General features: G+C 34.2%; 1 protein-coding gene and 1 pseudogene across 14 annotated transcripts in view; both read right to left on the bottom strand.

The window, feature by feature from the left end:
• The window catches only part of Pcdh9 (protocadherin 9), an 888,530-nt gene that overhangs the window by 48,750 nt on the left and 822,045 nt on the right, over positions 1–17,735 (bottom strand). The window lies entirely within an intron of this gene.
• Positions 14,630–14,783, bottom strand: LOC141413056 (U1 spliceosomal RNA; annotated as a pseudogene).

Below are 17,735 nucleotides of genomic sequence, written 5' to 3'. Positions count from 1 at the left end.
ACCCGGAGAAAAACAAACATCTTATATGTCTGCATGTTCTGTGGTACAAGGCGTAGGATTGCACTGAGTTGGCCTGCCAGAACCTGTGTACACTAACAGGTCCAGGATTTTTTTTTATAGCCATGGCCATAAATCTCTAGAATGAGGGCACGGTCAGGGCAGAACAGAGGCGGAATGGAGGAGAGCTTGTGGCTCCACGGCACTCAAGGGACACATAAATATGCACACTTGAAGACTGTGTTTACATACGGTTTGCTAGCAGCTGTATGAGCTGCAAGCTGTAACAGGGCAAGTGCCCACCACAGTTAAATTGAAGTCTCAGTAAAACTGAAAATGGAAATGTTTGCATTGGGCAGGACTGCAGCCACATTAATAATGTCTTCATCAAGTTCATTATTTTTCAAAAGAAAAGTTTTATTAAAACTGTCAACTCATACTTCACTGGAGTTAAAACTTATCTGAACATAGAGACTTTTTTTTTTAAGTATTATGGAGCCATTTCCATCTCAAAGTTGGCTCAATATTGCTTAAGGACAGACCTCATCTTTAAAAGAACCTGATGTTCTGATTCACAATTTTAAGTACAAATATTGTTACTATTATATTTTTAAACATACTAGAAAGTTAAGGAAATACGACAATTCCCACTTTAAATAATTTCAACTGAAATGAATTTTACAGCTTTATTGATGGACTACTAGAGTTATCAAAATAACATTTGTAAAGGTTTTTACTACATTGTGGACATGAACATCCAGACTTAATTCATTCTTCACAACAAGACATGTACTATTATTAGTCTCCTTTTACAGATAAAGAAAATTAGTGACAGAAAGATTAAAGAAGTTGGCTGATGTCACACCAATAGTAAGTGTGAGAGTGAGGACTCAAACACTTTTAGTTCATTTTCCAAGTCCACTTACCAAGAATTTATACTACTGTTTCTGGTGTGTTATGCTTTATGGGCAGGAATGCCTTTTCATAATCACTTTCCAAATAAGCAAGCAATAAATAAATAAGTAAAATGATAAGTAAACAAAAAACATCTTTACTGGAATCTGTAATTGCACTGACCAGTGACAAGTATTTAATTCCATTTTTAAAAATAATGTCTACAATGAAGGTGGTTGCCAGGAAAGGGTAAACTTGTGAGAATGCTAGAGGACAGGTGTATTAATTTTCTACAGCTACCATAACAAATTGCCCCAAGTCCAGTGCTTTCCATTATCCATTTATTAGCATGCAGTCCTATCAGTCAGAAGTCTAGGTTCACAGTGACTCAGCTGTGTGTCAGCTGCTCAGTCTTACAAAGCCAAATTCAACCCGTGGGCAGCATACCATACCTCCCTTGAGGATGTGGGGATGAATCCTGTGAGGAGAACCTTCACGGTGTTAACTGACTTTAGTGTGTGTTGTTGGTATAAGCTCCCTGTTCCTTGCTGGCTGTGAGCTGGAAGATACATCAGTATCTTAAAATCATCTGCTTTCCTCAACTTACTGTTCCCTCCATCTTCAAACCAGCAAGAACATGGCAGTCTCTCTGCCACATTGAATCTGACTCGTACCTGTATCTTTTTCTCCAGCTGGAGAAACTTATCTGCTTTTAATGACTCGTGTAACTAGAATGGATCTACTTGCATAGCCCAGGGAAACCTCCACATGTCCATAACTAAATTAGATCCATAACCTAATTGCAAAGTCTCTATCATAGTGTATAGTAACAGATCAGCCATCCCAGGGTTTAGAAAATGAGCATCATTGCCTACACTACTACATTAGGTTCAGAAGAGGTAGAGAATCATACCTCTGAGTTTTCTGAGAGAAACTCAGAAAACCCAGACTGGAGGACCAAAAATAAACTATAAACTTTGAAGTCAGCTACATCATGTCTAATATAAAGTCCACCTCTCCCACATCTTTCTTTCTTTTAAGTAGGAGAATGTCTAACATCAAGGTGTTCCTCAAAGACGAATTGTCCAACTGTAATTTGACCATGCCATGCCATTTAGCTAAAATATCTGATACAAAATGTCAGTATGCTCATTAACTTTATTCAAAATATAAAATGGGTGAAAAATAAAATCTTTCCATTTAACCTAGTAGCAGTCCAAAAATGCACTTATATATTAACACAACCAAGTGAATGCTTATGTAAGCTTTGCTAGTATAGTCAAAGAAAGTGAATGGTATTAAAACAAAATAAGCCAAATGTGCAACCAAATAAACCATATTCAGGTCTCAAGTCAACTAGTGAGTATGTATCACTATTTGCGAAAATGGAAAAATCCTATAAAAGGGGCAAAAATAATTTTAGAATTCTGCCCTTTACCTCTTTACTTCTTCAAACTAGCAATAACATGAAATGGTATTAATTTTATATCTTTATTTTTTAGATGCTAAATATTGTGATTACTAGTTCTCTAAATACAGTAGGCCCACTGTTGCTGTTATTAGTGTTTCTTAAGAGTCCCATCTGTAAATACGGGCAGCTTAAACCAAAACACACATGCATGTTTCCAAAGAAGAAGACTGACATGGGACTGCTGACACATGAATGGGATGCTTTGTCTAACTGACACAAAAATGCAAATGAATTGCAGAGAAAGAAAACTAAGGAATTCAAAGGCTTTCTTGATTGCCTTCTTTAAAATGCCAAGAACTTAAGCTGGCCTTTCTTATCTTACACTACATGCATGTGACACTTTAGGAGGTCTTTCTTATTGTACTATAATTCAGGGATTGTTCCAGCTCTGTGCTCCATGCTTTTTTCCAAAGGGCAGCCTGAGATGTATAATTCGGGTAATGAACAGCTGCATAATTTAAGGGTTGAGCTACTAGGGCACTATTCCTTATTTGTGTTGCCAAGATGTTCCAGGCCTATTTAGGAATACAATTTTTTGACTGCTTTATTTCTCTCAGATAATATATGCTGGGGTTTGGTTGTGTTCCAGAAAGAGAATTTTATCAGCAGAAGTACCAGAGCAAGCTTTTCTCTCATTTTACTCCAAAGGGCAAAAGAACTAAGCTATAATGAGGTAATTTTTTTCAGCCATGCACACACTGTGTTCTGTCAGGCAGGGTTGTTGAAACCAAGTCCTGTCCCTTTCCAAAGTATGATGGACTCAATCACTGAACCATCAAAGACAGTTCCACAACACATCACTCTCACGCAAGGTCAATCTCCTGAATGTTCAAAAGGACCAGGCAAAGAGGCCATTCAAGATGAAGACTGCATGCTGATTAATCAGTTGCTTTTTTATTCTGTCTTGGCAAGTATTTCCTGTTTGTAAATAAAAGGTTTACCCTGAATTTCCTGTAAACTAAGGTGCATAAAGCTGATTTGGACCTCATTCACAGAGGAAGAAATCTGTCTTGGAAGCCAGGGAGATGTGCAATGTCCTCTGTCATTAATACCTTTTCAGGTGTCTTGAAACAGACCATCAGTATAAGCTAATCACATTCCATCATGACAAAACAGAACAGGAAAAATTAAAAAACATAGTTTCCATCTCTTTAACTACAACACTCTGTTTGAGGAAAGATCCCAGTGAACAATTTGCAAATGCATTAGAGTGTATACCACACAGCAGAAAGCTGGTAGGGGAAGAACTGCCAATAAAACAGGGTATCTTTTTTCAAGAAATAAATTAGTGTACTCTTTCACTCATCAGATGGTAAATAGCTAATGAAAAAGAGATGTGACAGACCACAAGGACTAGGAATTGTCTGCAAACTGGCAGGCACAGTGATTTGCTGATGACCCAAATTATTTTCAGGCAGTTTGGCACATCTCTATTTGTCACACTTACACAACCAAGCCAAATGCATTTAATTAATATGGAGCATTTTCCTTTCCTTGAAGTAGGAACAAAACAGCGAGCATTTCTTGATTGCTCTCAAACACCCCAAACGGCAAGAATTATAAGCCTCTTGTCATCATTCATCTTTGGTTATCTTCCATGAAGATCATCAAACCACTAACAACATTCCTTCTTGCTGAGATATTGTGCCTACAAAAACATCTCCATGCATACAGGATGTGTGCACATGAGGAAAGCTTAGAAATGTGGTTGCTGAAATACTCTTTGCATTAAAGTTTGAAAACAAGGTAAAGTCATTATTTTATGAGAGGTGAGCACTGGTATGTCAACACTAAGGTTTGTCACTACTACATAACTCATGCATCATAATGGTGCAATTACAGCAATGTCCAATTTATGGCCTATGGTTGGAGGAGCAACCTTGGTTTTAAGGAAAGTACTTACAGAAATGCAGGAAGTAGAAAGGTTTTCTAAATCCTCTTTGTTAATGTGATAGAGAGCATGACCTATATGATCTACATGATTCAGAAAGCACTGTTTAGGGGCCTTTGGCATTTGCTTCAAGTCACAGCTCTTTTCTTAGTTAGTTCTATGTCAGATAACCCTGTAGCTATATTTTCTGCAATTGTAAACTAAAATAAAATATCCCAGGTGGATGCCAATGGTCCCTACCCACTCTAGAAATGGATGAATCACAAACACTCTAAGCAATGTTTTTATTAATTTTAAACAAATGCATAGCAGTCAGAAAGATTCATAAAAAGTCAAAAGCAATTGTGAAAATAAAAATGCTAATTTTCATCCAAATAAAATCTTTCTATTGTGTTAAGTTTGGGATTAAGGTGTACATTAACTCCTGAGGGGCTTTGTGTCAAAAGAACGCATTTTTATAACTAAACATGTACTATGTATTACAATTATAAGTTACAGCCAACTATATAAATTTTATACACCAATATAAAATATACCTAGCATAGAAAATGCAAGAACGTCTCTGAAGAAAAATATATTAAAGTTCTGTTTCAATTGCATACCAAGTGCATTTTAATGTATTCATGTTTCTTAACATATGTAATACACAAATAGAATGCAATAGTATATTTCATTTACATATTAGAATTTTAATAGTTTTAGATGAAAAAAATATTTTTAAAGTTACAATTCCCTTATCATTCAGTGTACTTAAAATGTATGACAGTTTCAGGCCTTTGGCTATTGAACAGACTACAAGTTAACAAAATGAAAACAAATGTCAGAATAGGAATAAATGATTATATCATTCATAATTGCACCACTCCCCAAAAGCTTGGCTTATGGAATTATCTACAGGCAAAATTCATCTTGTCTTCCTTCTGTGTTTATGAACAATAGTTTTCTTCATTCTAATTGAGACCCACAATACCTTAGTCACTTCCTATTCCCTAGTTTATTAACCCATCTCTTGCCCCACTGCCCCTTGCCCAGCCTTTACCCTCTTGTAATCCATTTTTGATGGTCTTGAAAGGACCTTACACGACCATCACTGATGACCTTCGACTTTGCCCACCTGGCTAATTCTCCACTCTGCAAAAGCCTCACCCCATGTGCTTTCTTTGCTTCTCCTCTGAGCTGCCAGCTATTGCTGGAGCAACTCTGAAACTGGTGTTGACAGGCTCTTCTACTAATCTGTGCTGTTCAACCTCAACTTGACCCAGACTGTTGTTCAACAATTCCTTTAATCATTGCTTATTGACTCATGGGACACTTCAACCTGGTTGCTTTTCTCATGCCTCAGTCCAGGCCTAAACACCACATCTTCAGCAAATGTCACTACCTGATATTTAACTAAAAATACTAAAGCCCTGATATTCTTTATCACTTCTCAACTATGCTTATTTCTTTATTATTCCCTCAGAGGAAGAATATATCCCCTGTTTCTTTTCTGAACTTTAGCCTGTTTTACTTTACCCCATTTTTGTCGCAATCCTGAGGTCCTACTTGCTTGCCACAGCACACTCAACATTTCCACCATACAGACATACTTCTATTCAGTTTGCCCTGTCTGCAAGCTCTTACCACTGTAGAAATGTTCAATAACCATCCTTTATTGAAAATAATAAATAAAATGTAATAATAAAAAAATACTGTACACTAACCTAGTGTTCGATCTCTCAAGTACTTATAGAGTGACAATTTTTTTGTCACTTTCTTTTTTTCTACTAATGATTAATAACCTAATGCCTAATCAATTCTACTTCCATATCATCCTTTAAATCTTTGCAATCAGGCTCCCTTCTATGACTGAAATCATTTTTCTCAAGGTCATATTTGATTTCTACATCAACAATTATATTTTGTTTCCTGACAGCTGTGTCCTTCCTCTTTGAAGAACTCATGTACCATGTCATACACCAGCTTTCTCTTCTCTTGTTTAGTGGGAGTTTCAGCCTGGGATTTAAGCTGTGTGTACACATATGACTCAGCTATAAAGCAGATGCCAAAGGTAGTTGCCAAACATATCTGTACATTAGAACTGTCTAGAAAATAGATTCCTAGTCTAATATCAGATCTTTTCCTCAGAAGTTCCAAGATGCAATTCTGAGAAAGTTTTACAAGTATAGGGATTAGGAGGTCTACAAGTATCAGATTAATCTAGTGAGAAAAAGCATCTCTTTGTCTGTCAACCAGGTGGCAGTGTTTGCTAGAAGAGGGATGCTTGCACATACAAGGCTCTCAATAAATATTTGTTGGGTAACTGAATTCATGAACGAATGCCTTAGTTGTTGGAAAAAAGGGATAATTTACAGGATAAGCCTATATTTTTCACATTTTTTGTCTTGTGTTTCAGTTTGTATCAAATCATCGATGACAAGTTATCATGGTTAAATATTTGTTATGCCTAGCACAAATGGTTATGACCAATGCATACAATGTGAGAGACAGTTTCCTCCTACTTTGTATCAGATGATAGCATTGCACTTTGGAGGAGGCAGAAAATATGTCATAGCATTGGCACATAGGGAGCTCTTTGCACAGCAGCAGTGCTTACAGCCCTGGCAGGTTTCCTAGCATTTGATGTGCCAGGGGTATCAACTGCCAGAATCTTCAATAGCAGCTGATGAGAACACCAGTGGCTTCTGAAGCAGCAGGAGACAGTGTTGCTGATAATAGTCCCCAATACCAGTGCTCCTATCTTTACCTGGCTTCCTGAGTAGTGGAAGCTTTGCCAAGTGGATAAACAGAAGAAGGTAACAGAAGGAAAACTTAGACACCACTACAAGCTGAATGAATGGAGCCCATGGAAGTTGAACGTCTTACAAGGTCGAGAGGGTTAGTGCTAGGGAATGTTTGCTCCTTATACTAATACGATTATATTTTGGCTACTCATTTTTACAGTCAAAAGACATTCTTAGTTTAAAACTACTACACATTCCTGGTTCTTTTCACAATGTCCAATTTGTATCTCTCTCTCTTTTTGCCTATTTTCTTTATTGTACCCTTAAATATTAGGCATTCTCAAGATATTTCCACAGGTCACTTCCCACTGTAAATGCTCATTGATATTATCTACTCCCATAGCTTTGATGTTATATTCTCTATTCATATGATCATCTTTAGATTCCAGCCCTGATTAGTCACCAGATTCCAGACCCATGTTTGCAGCAAAAAGTATCACAATTCATGTCTCATTCTATGAATTCCAGCCCTAAAGTAAACTCATTAGCATCTGTCAGAAACCTTTTCTTTCAGTGAATGTTAAAAGCAGCATTATTTTCCCAATCATGCAGGCTGGAAAACTTCAATAAATTCCCTTTCTCTACACCACAACATTGGACATAGGTGGTAATTTCTTCCTTTCTGAAATACTGTACTTTCTTCATTTGACTTGGAGAAAACACTGTTTGGGGTTTTTTTGTAACATCATGGTCCAGTTTTCTGTTCTTTGTCCTGAGACTGCTATTATAACTACATTCATTGCAGAGATAATCTCATAATCTCAGCTCTTCTTTTTCTGTTTCTCAGTCAATGAAAAATCAATTCTGGTGTCTCAGGACAAAAGTCTTGTAGTTATTTTATATGACTATCATTTATTCCTCTCTCTATTCAATTCTGTAAATATTGAATATTCTGTAAATCCTTAAAATAAATCCAAAATCTGACATTTCTCATCACTTCCATTTCTTGCCCAAATTTTCATCATTTCGTACCTGAATTATTCCACTAATCTAGTCTGCCTGCTTCATGTTTTCTACACCTATGCCTCAAATACAGAGTGAATCTTTCAGTATTTTCCAGGAATCATTCTTTGCTTCACAACTCTCCTATAACTTCAGTTTCACTTTAATCATTAGATCATGAATAATATATATGCTACTCAACAGATCTAGAAAATTTTATAGATCAAAATGTGATTCTCCTTCTTACTGAACATAATTGCCAGTCTTCTTTTCCAGGTACATTGTTCTAAAGAATATGATACCAGATGGACAAAACCAAGTTGATGGACTGTGTAGCTCATAAAGTAAAATTTCTGATATTAATAATGACGTTATCAGCACTAATTATTTATTAAGCTCATGCTCTATGCCAGACACCTTACTAATCCTTTTCAGGTATTCTTTTACTGAATCCACTGCACAACCTCATAATTTAGGTATCAAATTTATTATTTTTGATGAGTCAATTTTTATAGATGAGCCCATCTAGGTTAGGTGTATTGTGAGTAAGTTCACTTAAAGACGCTAGAAGAAAATGATGTCATGATAGGAGCTAATAATGGAAAGATTTGACTCATTTATTTATATCTTTTATACCAGTAGTCTCCTAATGCTAAAAATATCCAAAACAACAAAGCATGAGGCTACTTTTTTCCTTTAAAAGAAATTGGTTATTTATAGTGTATCTAAAGTAGGCAATTGGTGAATGGAAAGGCATATGTTTGATTTATCTTTAAAGAAAAAATACATTTTCTTTAACCAGGTCAATATTTATGAAACTTTGGAAAATGGTAACAACATTTCAAATATTTTGGATTGACAACTAGGTTCAAACACTAAGTTAAGTTAGGTTGCCTCATTTAATTCTCACAAAAATATTTTTCTAGATTGTACATAGGAAGAAACTGCCTTCTAAAGTGATTAATTGACGTGCCCAAGGTCATAAGGCCAAACAGGTAAAGATACTATTTCAAGTTATATCCCAATTTTGGTTCATTGCAAGTGACCACTCTAACAAAACTTAAAATAGAAAACAACTTCATCTGGCACTTTCCTTTTCTATGTTGCATTTTCATTTTTTCTTTTAAACTTGTATTAGCTATATAATGAAACAGTCTTAATAGAATTTCTTAAATTCAATCACAAAGTAATTGATATTCAAACCAGAAATATTCCCTCTATCTCTTTGTAAATCATCTAATTCAGGTTTCTTTGACATTTTCTGTGCTTCTGCATCCTCTTAATCTTTTGTACACTCTATATAATCTATTCCTCACTCATACTTCCCTAAGGGATACTACCACAGACTGGTGACTCAAGCAACACAAATTCATCTCTCACATTTCAGGAAGCTGAGATTTCCAAGATCAAGGAGCCAACAGGGTAATTTTAATTCTGTGACCTGTTTTTATGTCTTGCAGGTGATACAATCTTCCTCTTTGCTCACAGAATCTGCTCTTTGTGCTCCAAAGGAAATGGATGACAAGTGAGTATTCTGAGATCTCTTTTTAAAAGGACTCTAATGAGATCAGTTGCACTACCCTTAAGCCCTCATTTAACCTAATTACTTCCTTATAGGCCCCTTCTCCAAATATAGCCACACTGAAAGTTGTGAGACCATACAAATATTCAGTACATAATACTGACTCATCTTGTCACTGGTCCTGTACAATATGGGTTATAAACAATAACTGAAAATGTTTTCAGGAGATTGCAGTTCCAAAATAAAAGTGCTAGTTGACACTTATTGTCGTAAACATCTGGCAACTTACAGACAGATCACAGCTCTGTGAAACACTAAAATGAATTCTTCCATTCTGACCTATCCATTAAATGATAAACATGACCTAATGCAGTTATGATCAATACAAATGTACATAGTGGCTGTAAAACAGCCTCTCTAACTAGGGAGTATAATCCTCCATTTTACAGATTTGAAGAACCGATCAATTAAATGCTGGATAAGGTCAAATAGAATTGATCCATGATTCAGTGAAATCCCATCCTTTACCTTCCCCTCTTTTGATTTTTCTTGTGATCTAAATATGGTTTCTTTAAAGTACATTTTTCCAGCACTTACATACTAGTAGAAAGATAGTGGTCCACAAAAAACATAATGATTCACTGGCACTGAAATCAATAGTGTTATAAAATCTTGAAGGCAGAAAAAGGTTGAAAAATAAAAATATTAATACCTAGACTTCAAGAGTATACTTTAAAAAGTTGAATTTAAGAGATGCTCATTGGTAATGAGAGATAGTATATACATCCATGTGGACAAACAACTTCCACAGTGTATCTATGAGTGTTGAAATAAAACAGCACAAAGATACTGTTAATGTTTTTTCTGTCACTTTTCATTCAACTGTGACTTTTAACATAGTTCTGGATTACTTCTTTAAAAATATAATTGGTATTCATAGGGAAAATTGAATATAACTGTATTTTACTATTTATTCTATATCCCTTTTCATTACCTATATATCTGATAACCATTAAATTTTAATCAACAATCTAAAGTAAATTCAATCCTATGGTCACTTAATACACTGATCTTTTTCATCTTTGTACAAACATAATACAATGTTTTCTGTATGTAAAACCAGGCATTTCTTGTCTCTGAATTTCAGCCTCAAATACTTATGTACATTCTTTTATTTGGAAGATAGAACTATTATTTGCTGCTGTATTTTTATCTAACTGTCTCTAGGAACTAGAAAATAGAGAATTGTAAATATCGCACGCTTGGAAAAATTCCATTTGGCACAATCCTGTCACTAGGTGGCTAAATATTGTGAATGGAAACAATTGGCAAGGAAGGAAATTTTCTTGTCAAAATCTAGTAGCTACCTGTTAAGTGAAAAGACCAAAACCTTACTTTTCCATAGTTTTCATGTTACTTTAAGGACAAGAATACTCCTACCACTCTCTTACACTTTATTTTGGACCTTAATGCATTATGAACTTGTTTTAAGAGGGTTTTATTTTAGTTTTTGTTTTGAATGTTACCCAAAGACAATCTGTAAAATATAAAGTTAAGTATAAAGTTCCCTCTGATTTTCCTAGAGTTTTATTCTGCATTTGTAAGTCTATTTGACATATTTAAGGAAAAGAAATATTACTTCAATTATTTTAAAGGCAAAAATAAAACAGAATGCTATTTAACATTGCAATCCATTAAATAAGGTTGTAACAGTGGATCTATCTGAGGGGACTAGGGAGTTGGGAGAGAGAAAAAAAATGTTAGACAGGAAAAAACATTGAAACATCCCATCTATATAATATAACATAATGCACTATAAGTATTTGCAAAATAGGAGGGCATAGTGTTAGAGTAAGAGTAAGGAATGAGGGTGCTAATCTGATCAAAGCACATGTGTACATCCCTAAAATGCCACGGTGAAATGCCTATGGACAATTGATATACATTTTAAAAAAACAATGAAGGACAGGAGGGTGAAACAGGTCTTTCTGGGGGCAGGAACCAGTGCGAAGAGGCGACATGAGGGAAGGGTGAATGAGAGTGAATATGGTGGATGTATTTTGTATTCACATATGAAAATAGAACAATGATAGCTGCTGCAATTTGTCTAAGAAGGGGAAAGGGGAGGAGGGAGAAAATTGGAGGGAGTAAATCTAAGATATGTTGTAAGCTTATATGTAAATATCACAATGTGTTCCCCTGTACAACTATAATGTTAATAAAAAAAGAAAATCAGTTTTTCATCTTTTGTGTTTCAGAGAGGAAAGTGACTTATTTTTTTCTATTTGCTTGTTTTATTTTGTTTTTAATCAGAAAAATGTTGTCTAAAAAGTAACTTTTAAATCTAATTTCCCCTCTCAGTTGCAAAGTGTTCTGAAAAATTGTCACATATCTTTTTTTATAAGTATAATTAAAGTAGGCAATAGTAGAAAGTAACAAATATTTTAAGATAGAAGAAAAATAATGGAAAAGTTCTATAGCAGCAAAAATCGATTTTAAAAACTTACACATAAAACAAGATGAAATGTGGAAAAGATTTCACTTTTGATAAGACTGATTTAGCTCTGTAATAAATATTCTTCTTCTTCTTCCCACCACACTTAGAGGACATGGTTCCCCTCTCTACATATTTATGGCATATAAGAGTGTATCTAGAATTTTCATGTAAGGTTAATTCACTCAATTTTTGCCTAGAGAGACCAAAAAGACATTATTATCATAAATTTTCCAATTAGATATTAATTCACTGTATCCAATAACTCTTACTCTTAAAACTCTATTATGCAGAGAAATGAATAAATGTATATTCTAGTTGTGTAAGTCTGGGTGAAAAGGGAACTGACAACCTGCATTTCTGACAAACTCCTGGTGATGTTATTGCTCTCTGTCCATGGGCTACAAAGAATGACAAGGCAAGAACACAAGTGGAACGTGTTACCAGTCTAGTAGCATAAAGTTATGTCATGTTTAACTACACATATGTGGTTTTTCACATTGGTAACCACTTCAAGACAAGTGGTTACTGTTTAGCTTTTGTTGTTTTAATGCCCAGCCTTGATTTAGAAGCAAGTACATTTGATCTTCTTTATTCATGGATTCTGTATTTGTAAATTCACCCACTTGCTAAAATTTTTCTTCCAGTACAATCAATAACTACTCTTTTTTGGTCTGTCATGAACACCCACGTGCACAGAACAGAAAATATAAGATGTCTGATGTCCACGTTCACAGTTTAAGTTCAACAAAGGTGCTTTCTGTCTTTGTGCTTCAGCTCTTTCACTTTAAACAGTGTCCTCTTCTTGGGTTACTTGGTGCTAGTTTTTGTTCGGGTTTTGTTTTTTGCATATTTGTGTTTTTTGTTGGTGATTTTGTTGCTTAAAATGGCTCCCAAGCATAGGGTTAAAATGCTATCTAGTGTTGTTAACAATAGGAAGTCTGGGGAGTGCCTTACTGACAACAAGCAGGCATGTGTTAGAGGAGCTCTGTTCAGGCTTGAGTTATGGTGCAATTGGCCTCCACTTCAATGTTAATGAATCAACAGTATATATTAAATAAGGTGCCTTTAAATACAAACATGCATAAAACAAGGTTATATATTGATTGTTTGGTAAAAATAATGTGACCAGAGGCTCATAGGATTCTAACCTTGTGTTTCCCCAAGGAGCAATGATTTAGTATTGGCTAATTCAGTGTTCCTGGTGACTTTATAGAACATAACTACTGAAAATAATGAGAATTAACTATATTTCCTGCACTATTCTTAGGACCAAATGTCAATGGAAACACAGACTCCAGATTGATGACAATTCTGACTAATAATATACCCTTTCGGGTGTCTACACCAAATAACTAAAAAATCTGATATTTTCAAAATTTTTAAGCAGTAAAAAATTACATTATTAAATGAAAAAATGTAAAAATAACATATTGTGGGCAAAGTAAAATCTTATTAGAATAAATGTACTATATGCATTAAAAATAAAAATAAATACTAACAAAAATCAGTTTATTATCATAATACAAGTTAAAGTATTAGAGTTATGCTATGTAATACTGATTTGAAAATAGAATATATTTAGTGAATACTTTTAAAGTTGCAGCCTTAAAACCATAAAAAAACATTTGAAACTGAAATATCAATTAAATTTTTATAGAATTCCTGAAGCACTTTCATAGAAACCATGTATTTGAAAAGTTAGCTTGAAAATCACTCTTTCAAATGAATCTGCCTCTTTGGGAATTTGACAAAGCATCAATTTCTTGAATTTTCTTCCTTTCTTAACTTCTGTATTTGATAAAACAAAATTTTTTGTCTTCAAATTTGTTCTAGGTACCCTTCATACAGTTTCATACCTCTCAATCTACAATTATAATGCCCTTTTTTTGTCTTTCCCACTAATATGTTCTGTTTTCATTGTCAATCTTTTTCACTCCAAAAAATAGGAAGATTTGAAAACCGTTTTAAGGATAGTAAGGTTGCTCAGTTCTCCACGAAAGGCAAGTGAGACAAACTGAGATAGCAGAAAGAATGCACTGGAATTGTAATAATTACACAGGGTCCAGTTAGAGAAAACTGGGGACAATTTCCTAAAAGAAACAGATACTATAGTAGTAAGTGAGCCAAACTGCTTCTGCATTGAACAAATATATGCTAAGCAACTGCTAGGTGACATAAAGCTTTTTGCATGAACAAGCCATGTGTCCTATTTAATTGTCCACATTCCCTCAATGGCAGCACTGTCATTATGTACTATTTACACTCCTGGAGACTGATGTACAGTTTTGGATAATCTTCACAAGATCACAAGGTTAGTGTATCATAGAGATGGAACACAAGACTGGCAGTGTATTCTATGTTCCATCTGCACTCTTCCAGCACAGTGTGTAGGAAGAAAAAAAAGTGATTTAGAAACACGTGTAAGTTACATTCGTCCTCACTACAGAACTTTGTGCCTTCAGATGAGAAGTATAAGCTATGAATAACCCAAGAATGAGCACAATTTCAGAAGAATCAAGACAGATAAATAAACTTACAATTTCCACCTTAACTATCATAAGGCAGTTGCATGGAAATGGAACTTTAAGATATTAGAATTTCAAAACTTTTTTTTTCTTTTTTTTTTAATACAGTAAAGAGTGCAAACGCAATCTCCCACTACTACAAATTATACAGTCAAATTTCCCACATTTTGGGAGATCGCAGGGGTCAGCACATTGAGAATGCAATGAATAAGCCTAGCCTTGGGAAAACCACCTTCATGATAGTATCTGCCAGGTAAGAATCAAACCTCAAATATTGTACATTCACTTTTAAAACTCTTCCTAGAAAGTAGATCATAAACATAAGGGCATATTTATCTGCATGTATTAAAATTCTTAGCTGCTGAATTATATATTAAGATTTAACATGATTAAGTTCTCTCATATGTCTGTTTCTAACGCTCTGTCACCATGAAGAATAGCAATTATCTCATGATCAATGCTTATTAAATCACTGAGGACATGCTTTGATTAAAATCTATTTCTATGGTCTCCTAACAATTTATCCACAACCAGGAAAACAAAATTTTTATAGGTAGGAACAACTTTAGCATGGGACACACATCCATATTTATATAGTACAAACACACTTGAAATATATTATATACTTTTAAGGTATTTTAATATCGCCAACAGTTTTATCAATGCAGAAAGCTCACAAGATTTCTAAAATTTTATTGTCATAGTAAATTGTGTAACTAGAATAAAAATGTTAATTAGCAATATACTCAGAGCAATGCAACATGAGTTATAATTCTAATTAAAATTAAAATTTGATACAGTGCAAGAAATGTAATTAAGTTACTTAGCAAAATTCAGTTTAAGTTTATGATCATAGAATAATGCTTTGACATAGTTTTATCTTTAATCTAATATGCAGGAAATTATTCATAATTTTAATTTAAGCAAAACTAATTGAAGTAAAATATCAGTTTTAGCAAATGTTGAAAGAATGATCACTTTTATTTTACTATGGCACCTTTGAGACAATTTAATTTTTTTGTTTTGCATTTTGTGGTCCTTTCTCTAGAAAGAAACTACTTAAAATATTAGAATTAGTTTACTAGCTATCTTATAGCTACTGTTACATAGAAGTAACAACAAAAAATCCTCATTATATTGAAGTGTAGATACAAACTATTAATATCTTATGTGGTGGAAAAATGTACTTCAACAATTTAAAAATAAGTTAAAGTAATTAACTTCACTCTTCTGTACTATATAATTTAAACTTTCATTTTAAAAATAGTACTAAATACATACAGAAAACTATCTTTCAGGATGTGAATTATGTTTATGAATGTTGATTGACATTAAATTTGTTATTGTATAGTATTGAAAATAGCTAATTGGCACCTGGATTTTTTTTTTTTTTTACTATTTCAAATGTTTTTATTAGTGTAAGTTACTCATAGAAAAGGGTTTTATGTGGTATTTACATATGTGCATATAATTCTTTTTTTTGGTACTGGGGCTTGAACTCAGGGTGTTGCACTTACTAGCACTACAGGTGGCACCTGGATTTTAATATTAATGTACAAATTGATTGTGCAGGAGAATAACTGTACAAATCTGTCTCTTCTACACAAAGTAGGTGTATTCCAAAATCTCCAATCTAATCATTAGTTCAGTGTGTGTGTGTGCGTGTTTTGTGTGTTTGTTTGCCTATGTTATTTTTCATAAAAGGAGAAATTGCTTCTCGCAAGGTGGTATATAGATAGAAGGTCTTAAAGTTTTAACAAGATACCGCATTCGTTTTCAAACTATATTGCTTCTTCGCTTCTTTTTTGACTACTTTCCAGTATAATTTGGCCTAAGGAATTTTATAGGAGTAAAATAAATTATTTAAGGTAAATAGTTCCTTCAGAACATAGAGTGATAAAATTCCGTAGTTTTGTTATAAAATTCACTTGCTTTTTAATTCCTTTAAGTTTTAACTCAATAGTGCAGGAAAAACATTATACTCCATCTTGCAGCATTTTCTTTTTCCATCTGAAAGACATTTGAGCCATGCTGAAGGTTTCTTAGTTTGATGCAATGTCAGCACTCCACAAGAGCTGTTTGTATACTTCATTAGCTATAACATAGTTAAAATGTAGCACCTGCAATAAATCAAAGTATTGGAAGATTTCATTAAAACTTGTGACAGTTACAGAATTTGGTGGGTGTTGGTTGTTTTTTCTTTTCCAGAATTCTAGGGTCATCACTCATAATAGTGAAAAGTATAGCATAAAGGGGGAAAGATTCAGAATGTTCCTAAAAATAAAATAGAAAGCCCTCAGGAGCCCTTTCAGAACAACAATAAAAAGTATTGCTAGCTGTAAAATTTGTAAGCAGGTTCCATCCTGTCGGCACAGAAACAATGAAGATGAATTACATCCTAGCAGAAACATTGAGACAGTCTAGTAACAGTGGCAAATCTACTACAGTTAGGACAAAGCAAAACTATTTCTTCTGTGTCATGAGTTGAAGTTGTCAGAACAGGAAAATTTGAAAGAAATGGAAACCAAAGACCATCTTTAGCAATTATCTCTAAGCTAATCCATTCTATTTGATCACTTGGGTACCGTTTGGGGCATCCAGTTTTCAGAATCTCTATATTACCTCTGAGTCCCAAGAACACAAGTATATATTTACATGTGCTAAAAGTATAAGTAAATATATCTTGGAAACATGTCAGATGAATATGAGTTCAGGGAATGGCAGCTATTTATATAACTTACATATCTTTAGGTATGATAGAAGAACAAGTTTGTGTTTGGTTAGTCTAGGGAAAGGTGCTTTTTCATTATTAAAGACATGTGGTCTACATGGGAGATGCTGTCAGCTAGTATGAAATGCTGGGAGGGTGGCATGCAATCCTGCAAAGCAAGTCTACTACATAGTCCCCTTTGCACAAGAACTAAGAGGCCTGTTTTGCATATGCCCTTGTTTTATGCCCTGGATATTAGTGTGATATCTGAAAAGGCGTGCTACTAAAATGAGAAATGTATCAATAGGGATTGTTTTGCAAAAGTTGACATCCACCTTGATAGCAAGTTGTAAGTTTAATGACAAAGTTCCATATTCTAAACCAAGGTCACCCTACGCTAAATGAAACTCACAATAGCAGCAGAAGTGGGAAAAGGGTTTATTAAGCCTTAACTGTGATTCTGAAAGCATGTTTGGTGAGCACCATGCTTATCCTCTACTAAA

This window comes from Castor canadensis, chromosome 10, assembly GCF_047511655.1.
Source record: "Castor canadensis chromosome 10, mCasCan1.hap1v2, whole genome shotgun sequence".
NCBI classification, from domain to species: domain Eukaryota; kingdom Metazoa; phylum Chordata; class Mammalia; order Rodentia; family Castoridae; genus Castor; species Castor canadensis.
The sequence above is the reverse complement of the archived record's forward strand: the minus strand, read 5'-3'. Positions and strand labels throughout refer to the sequence as shown.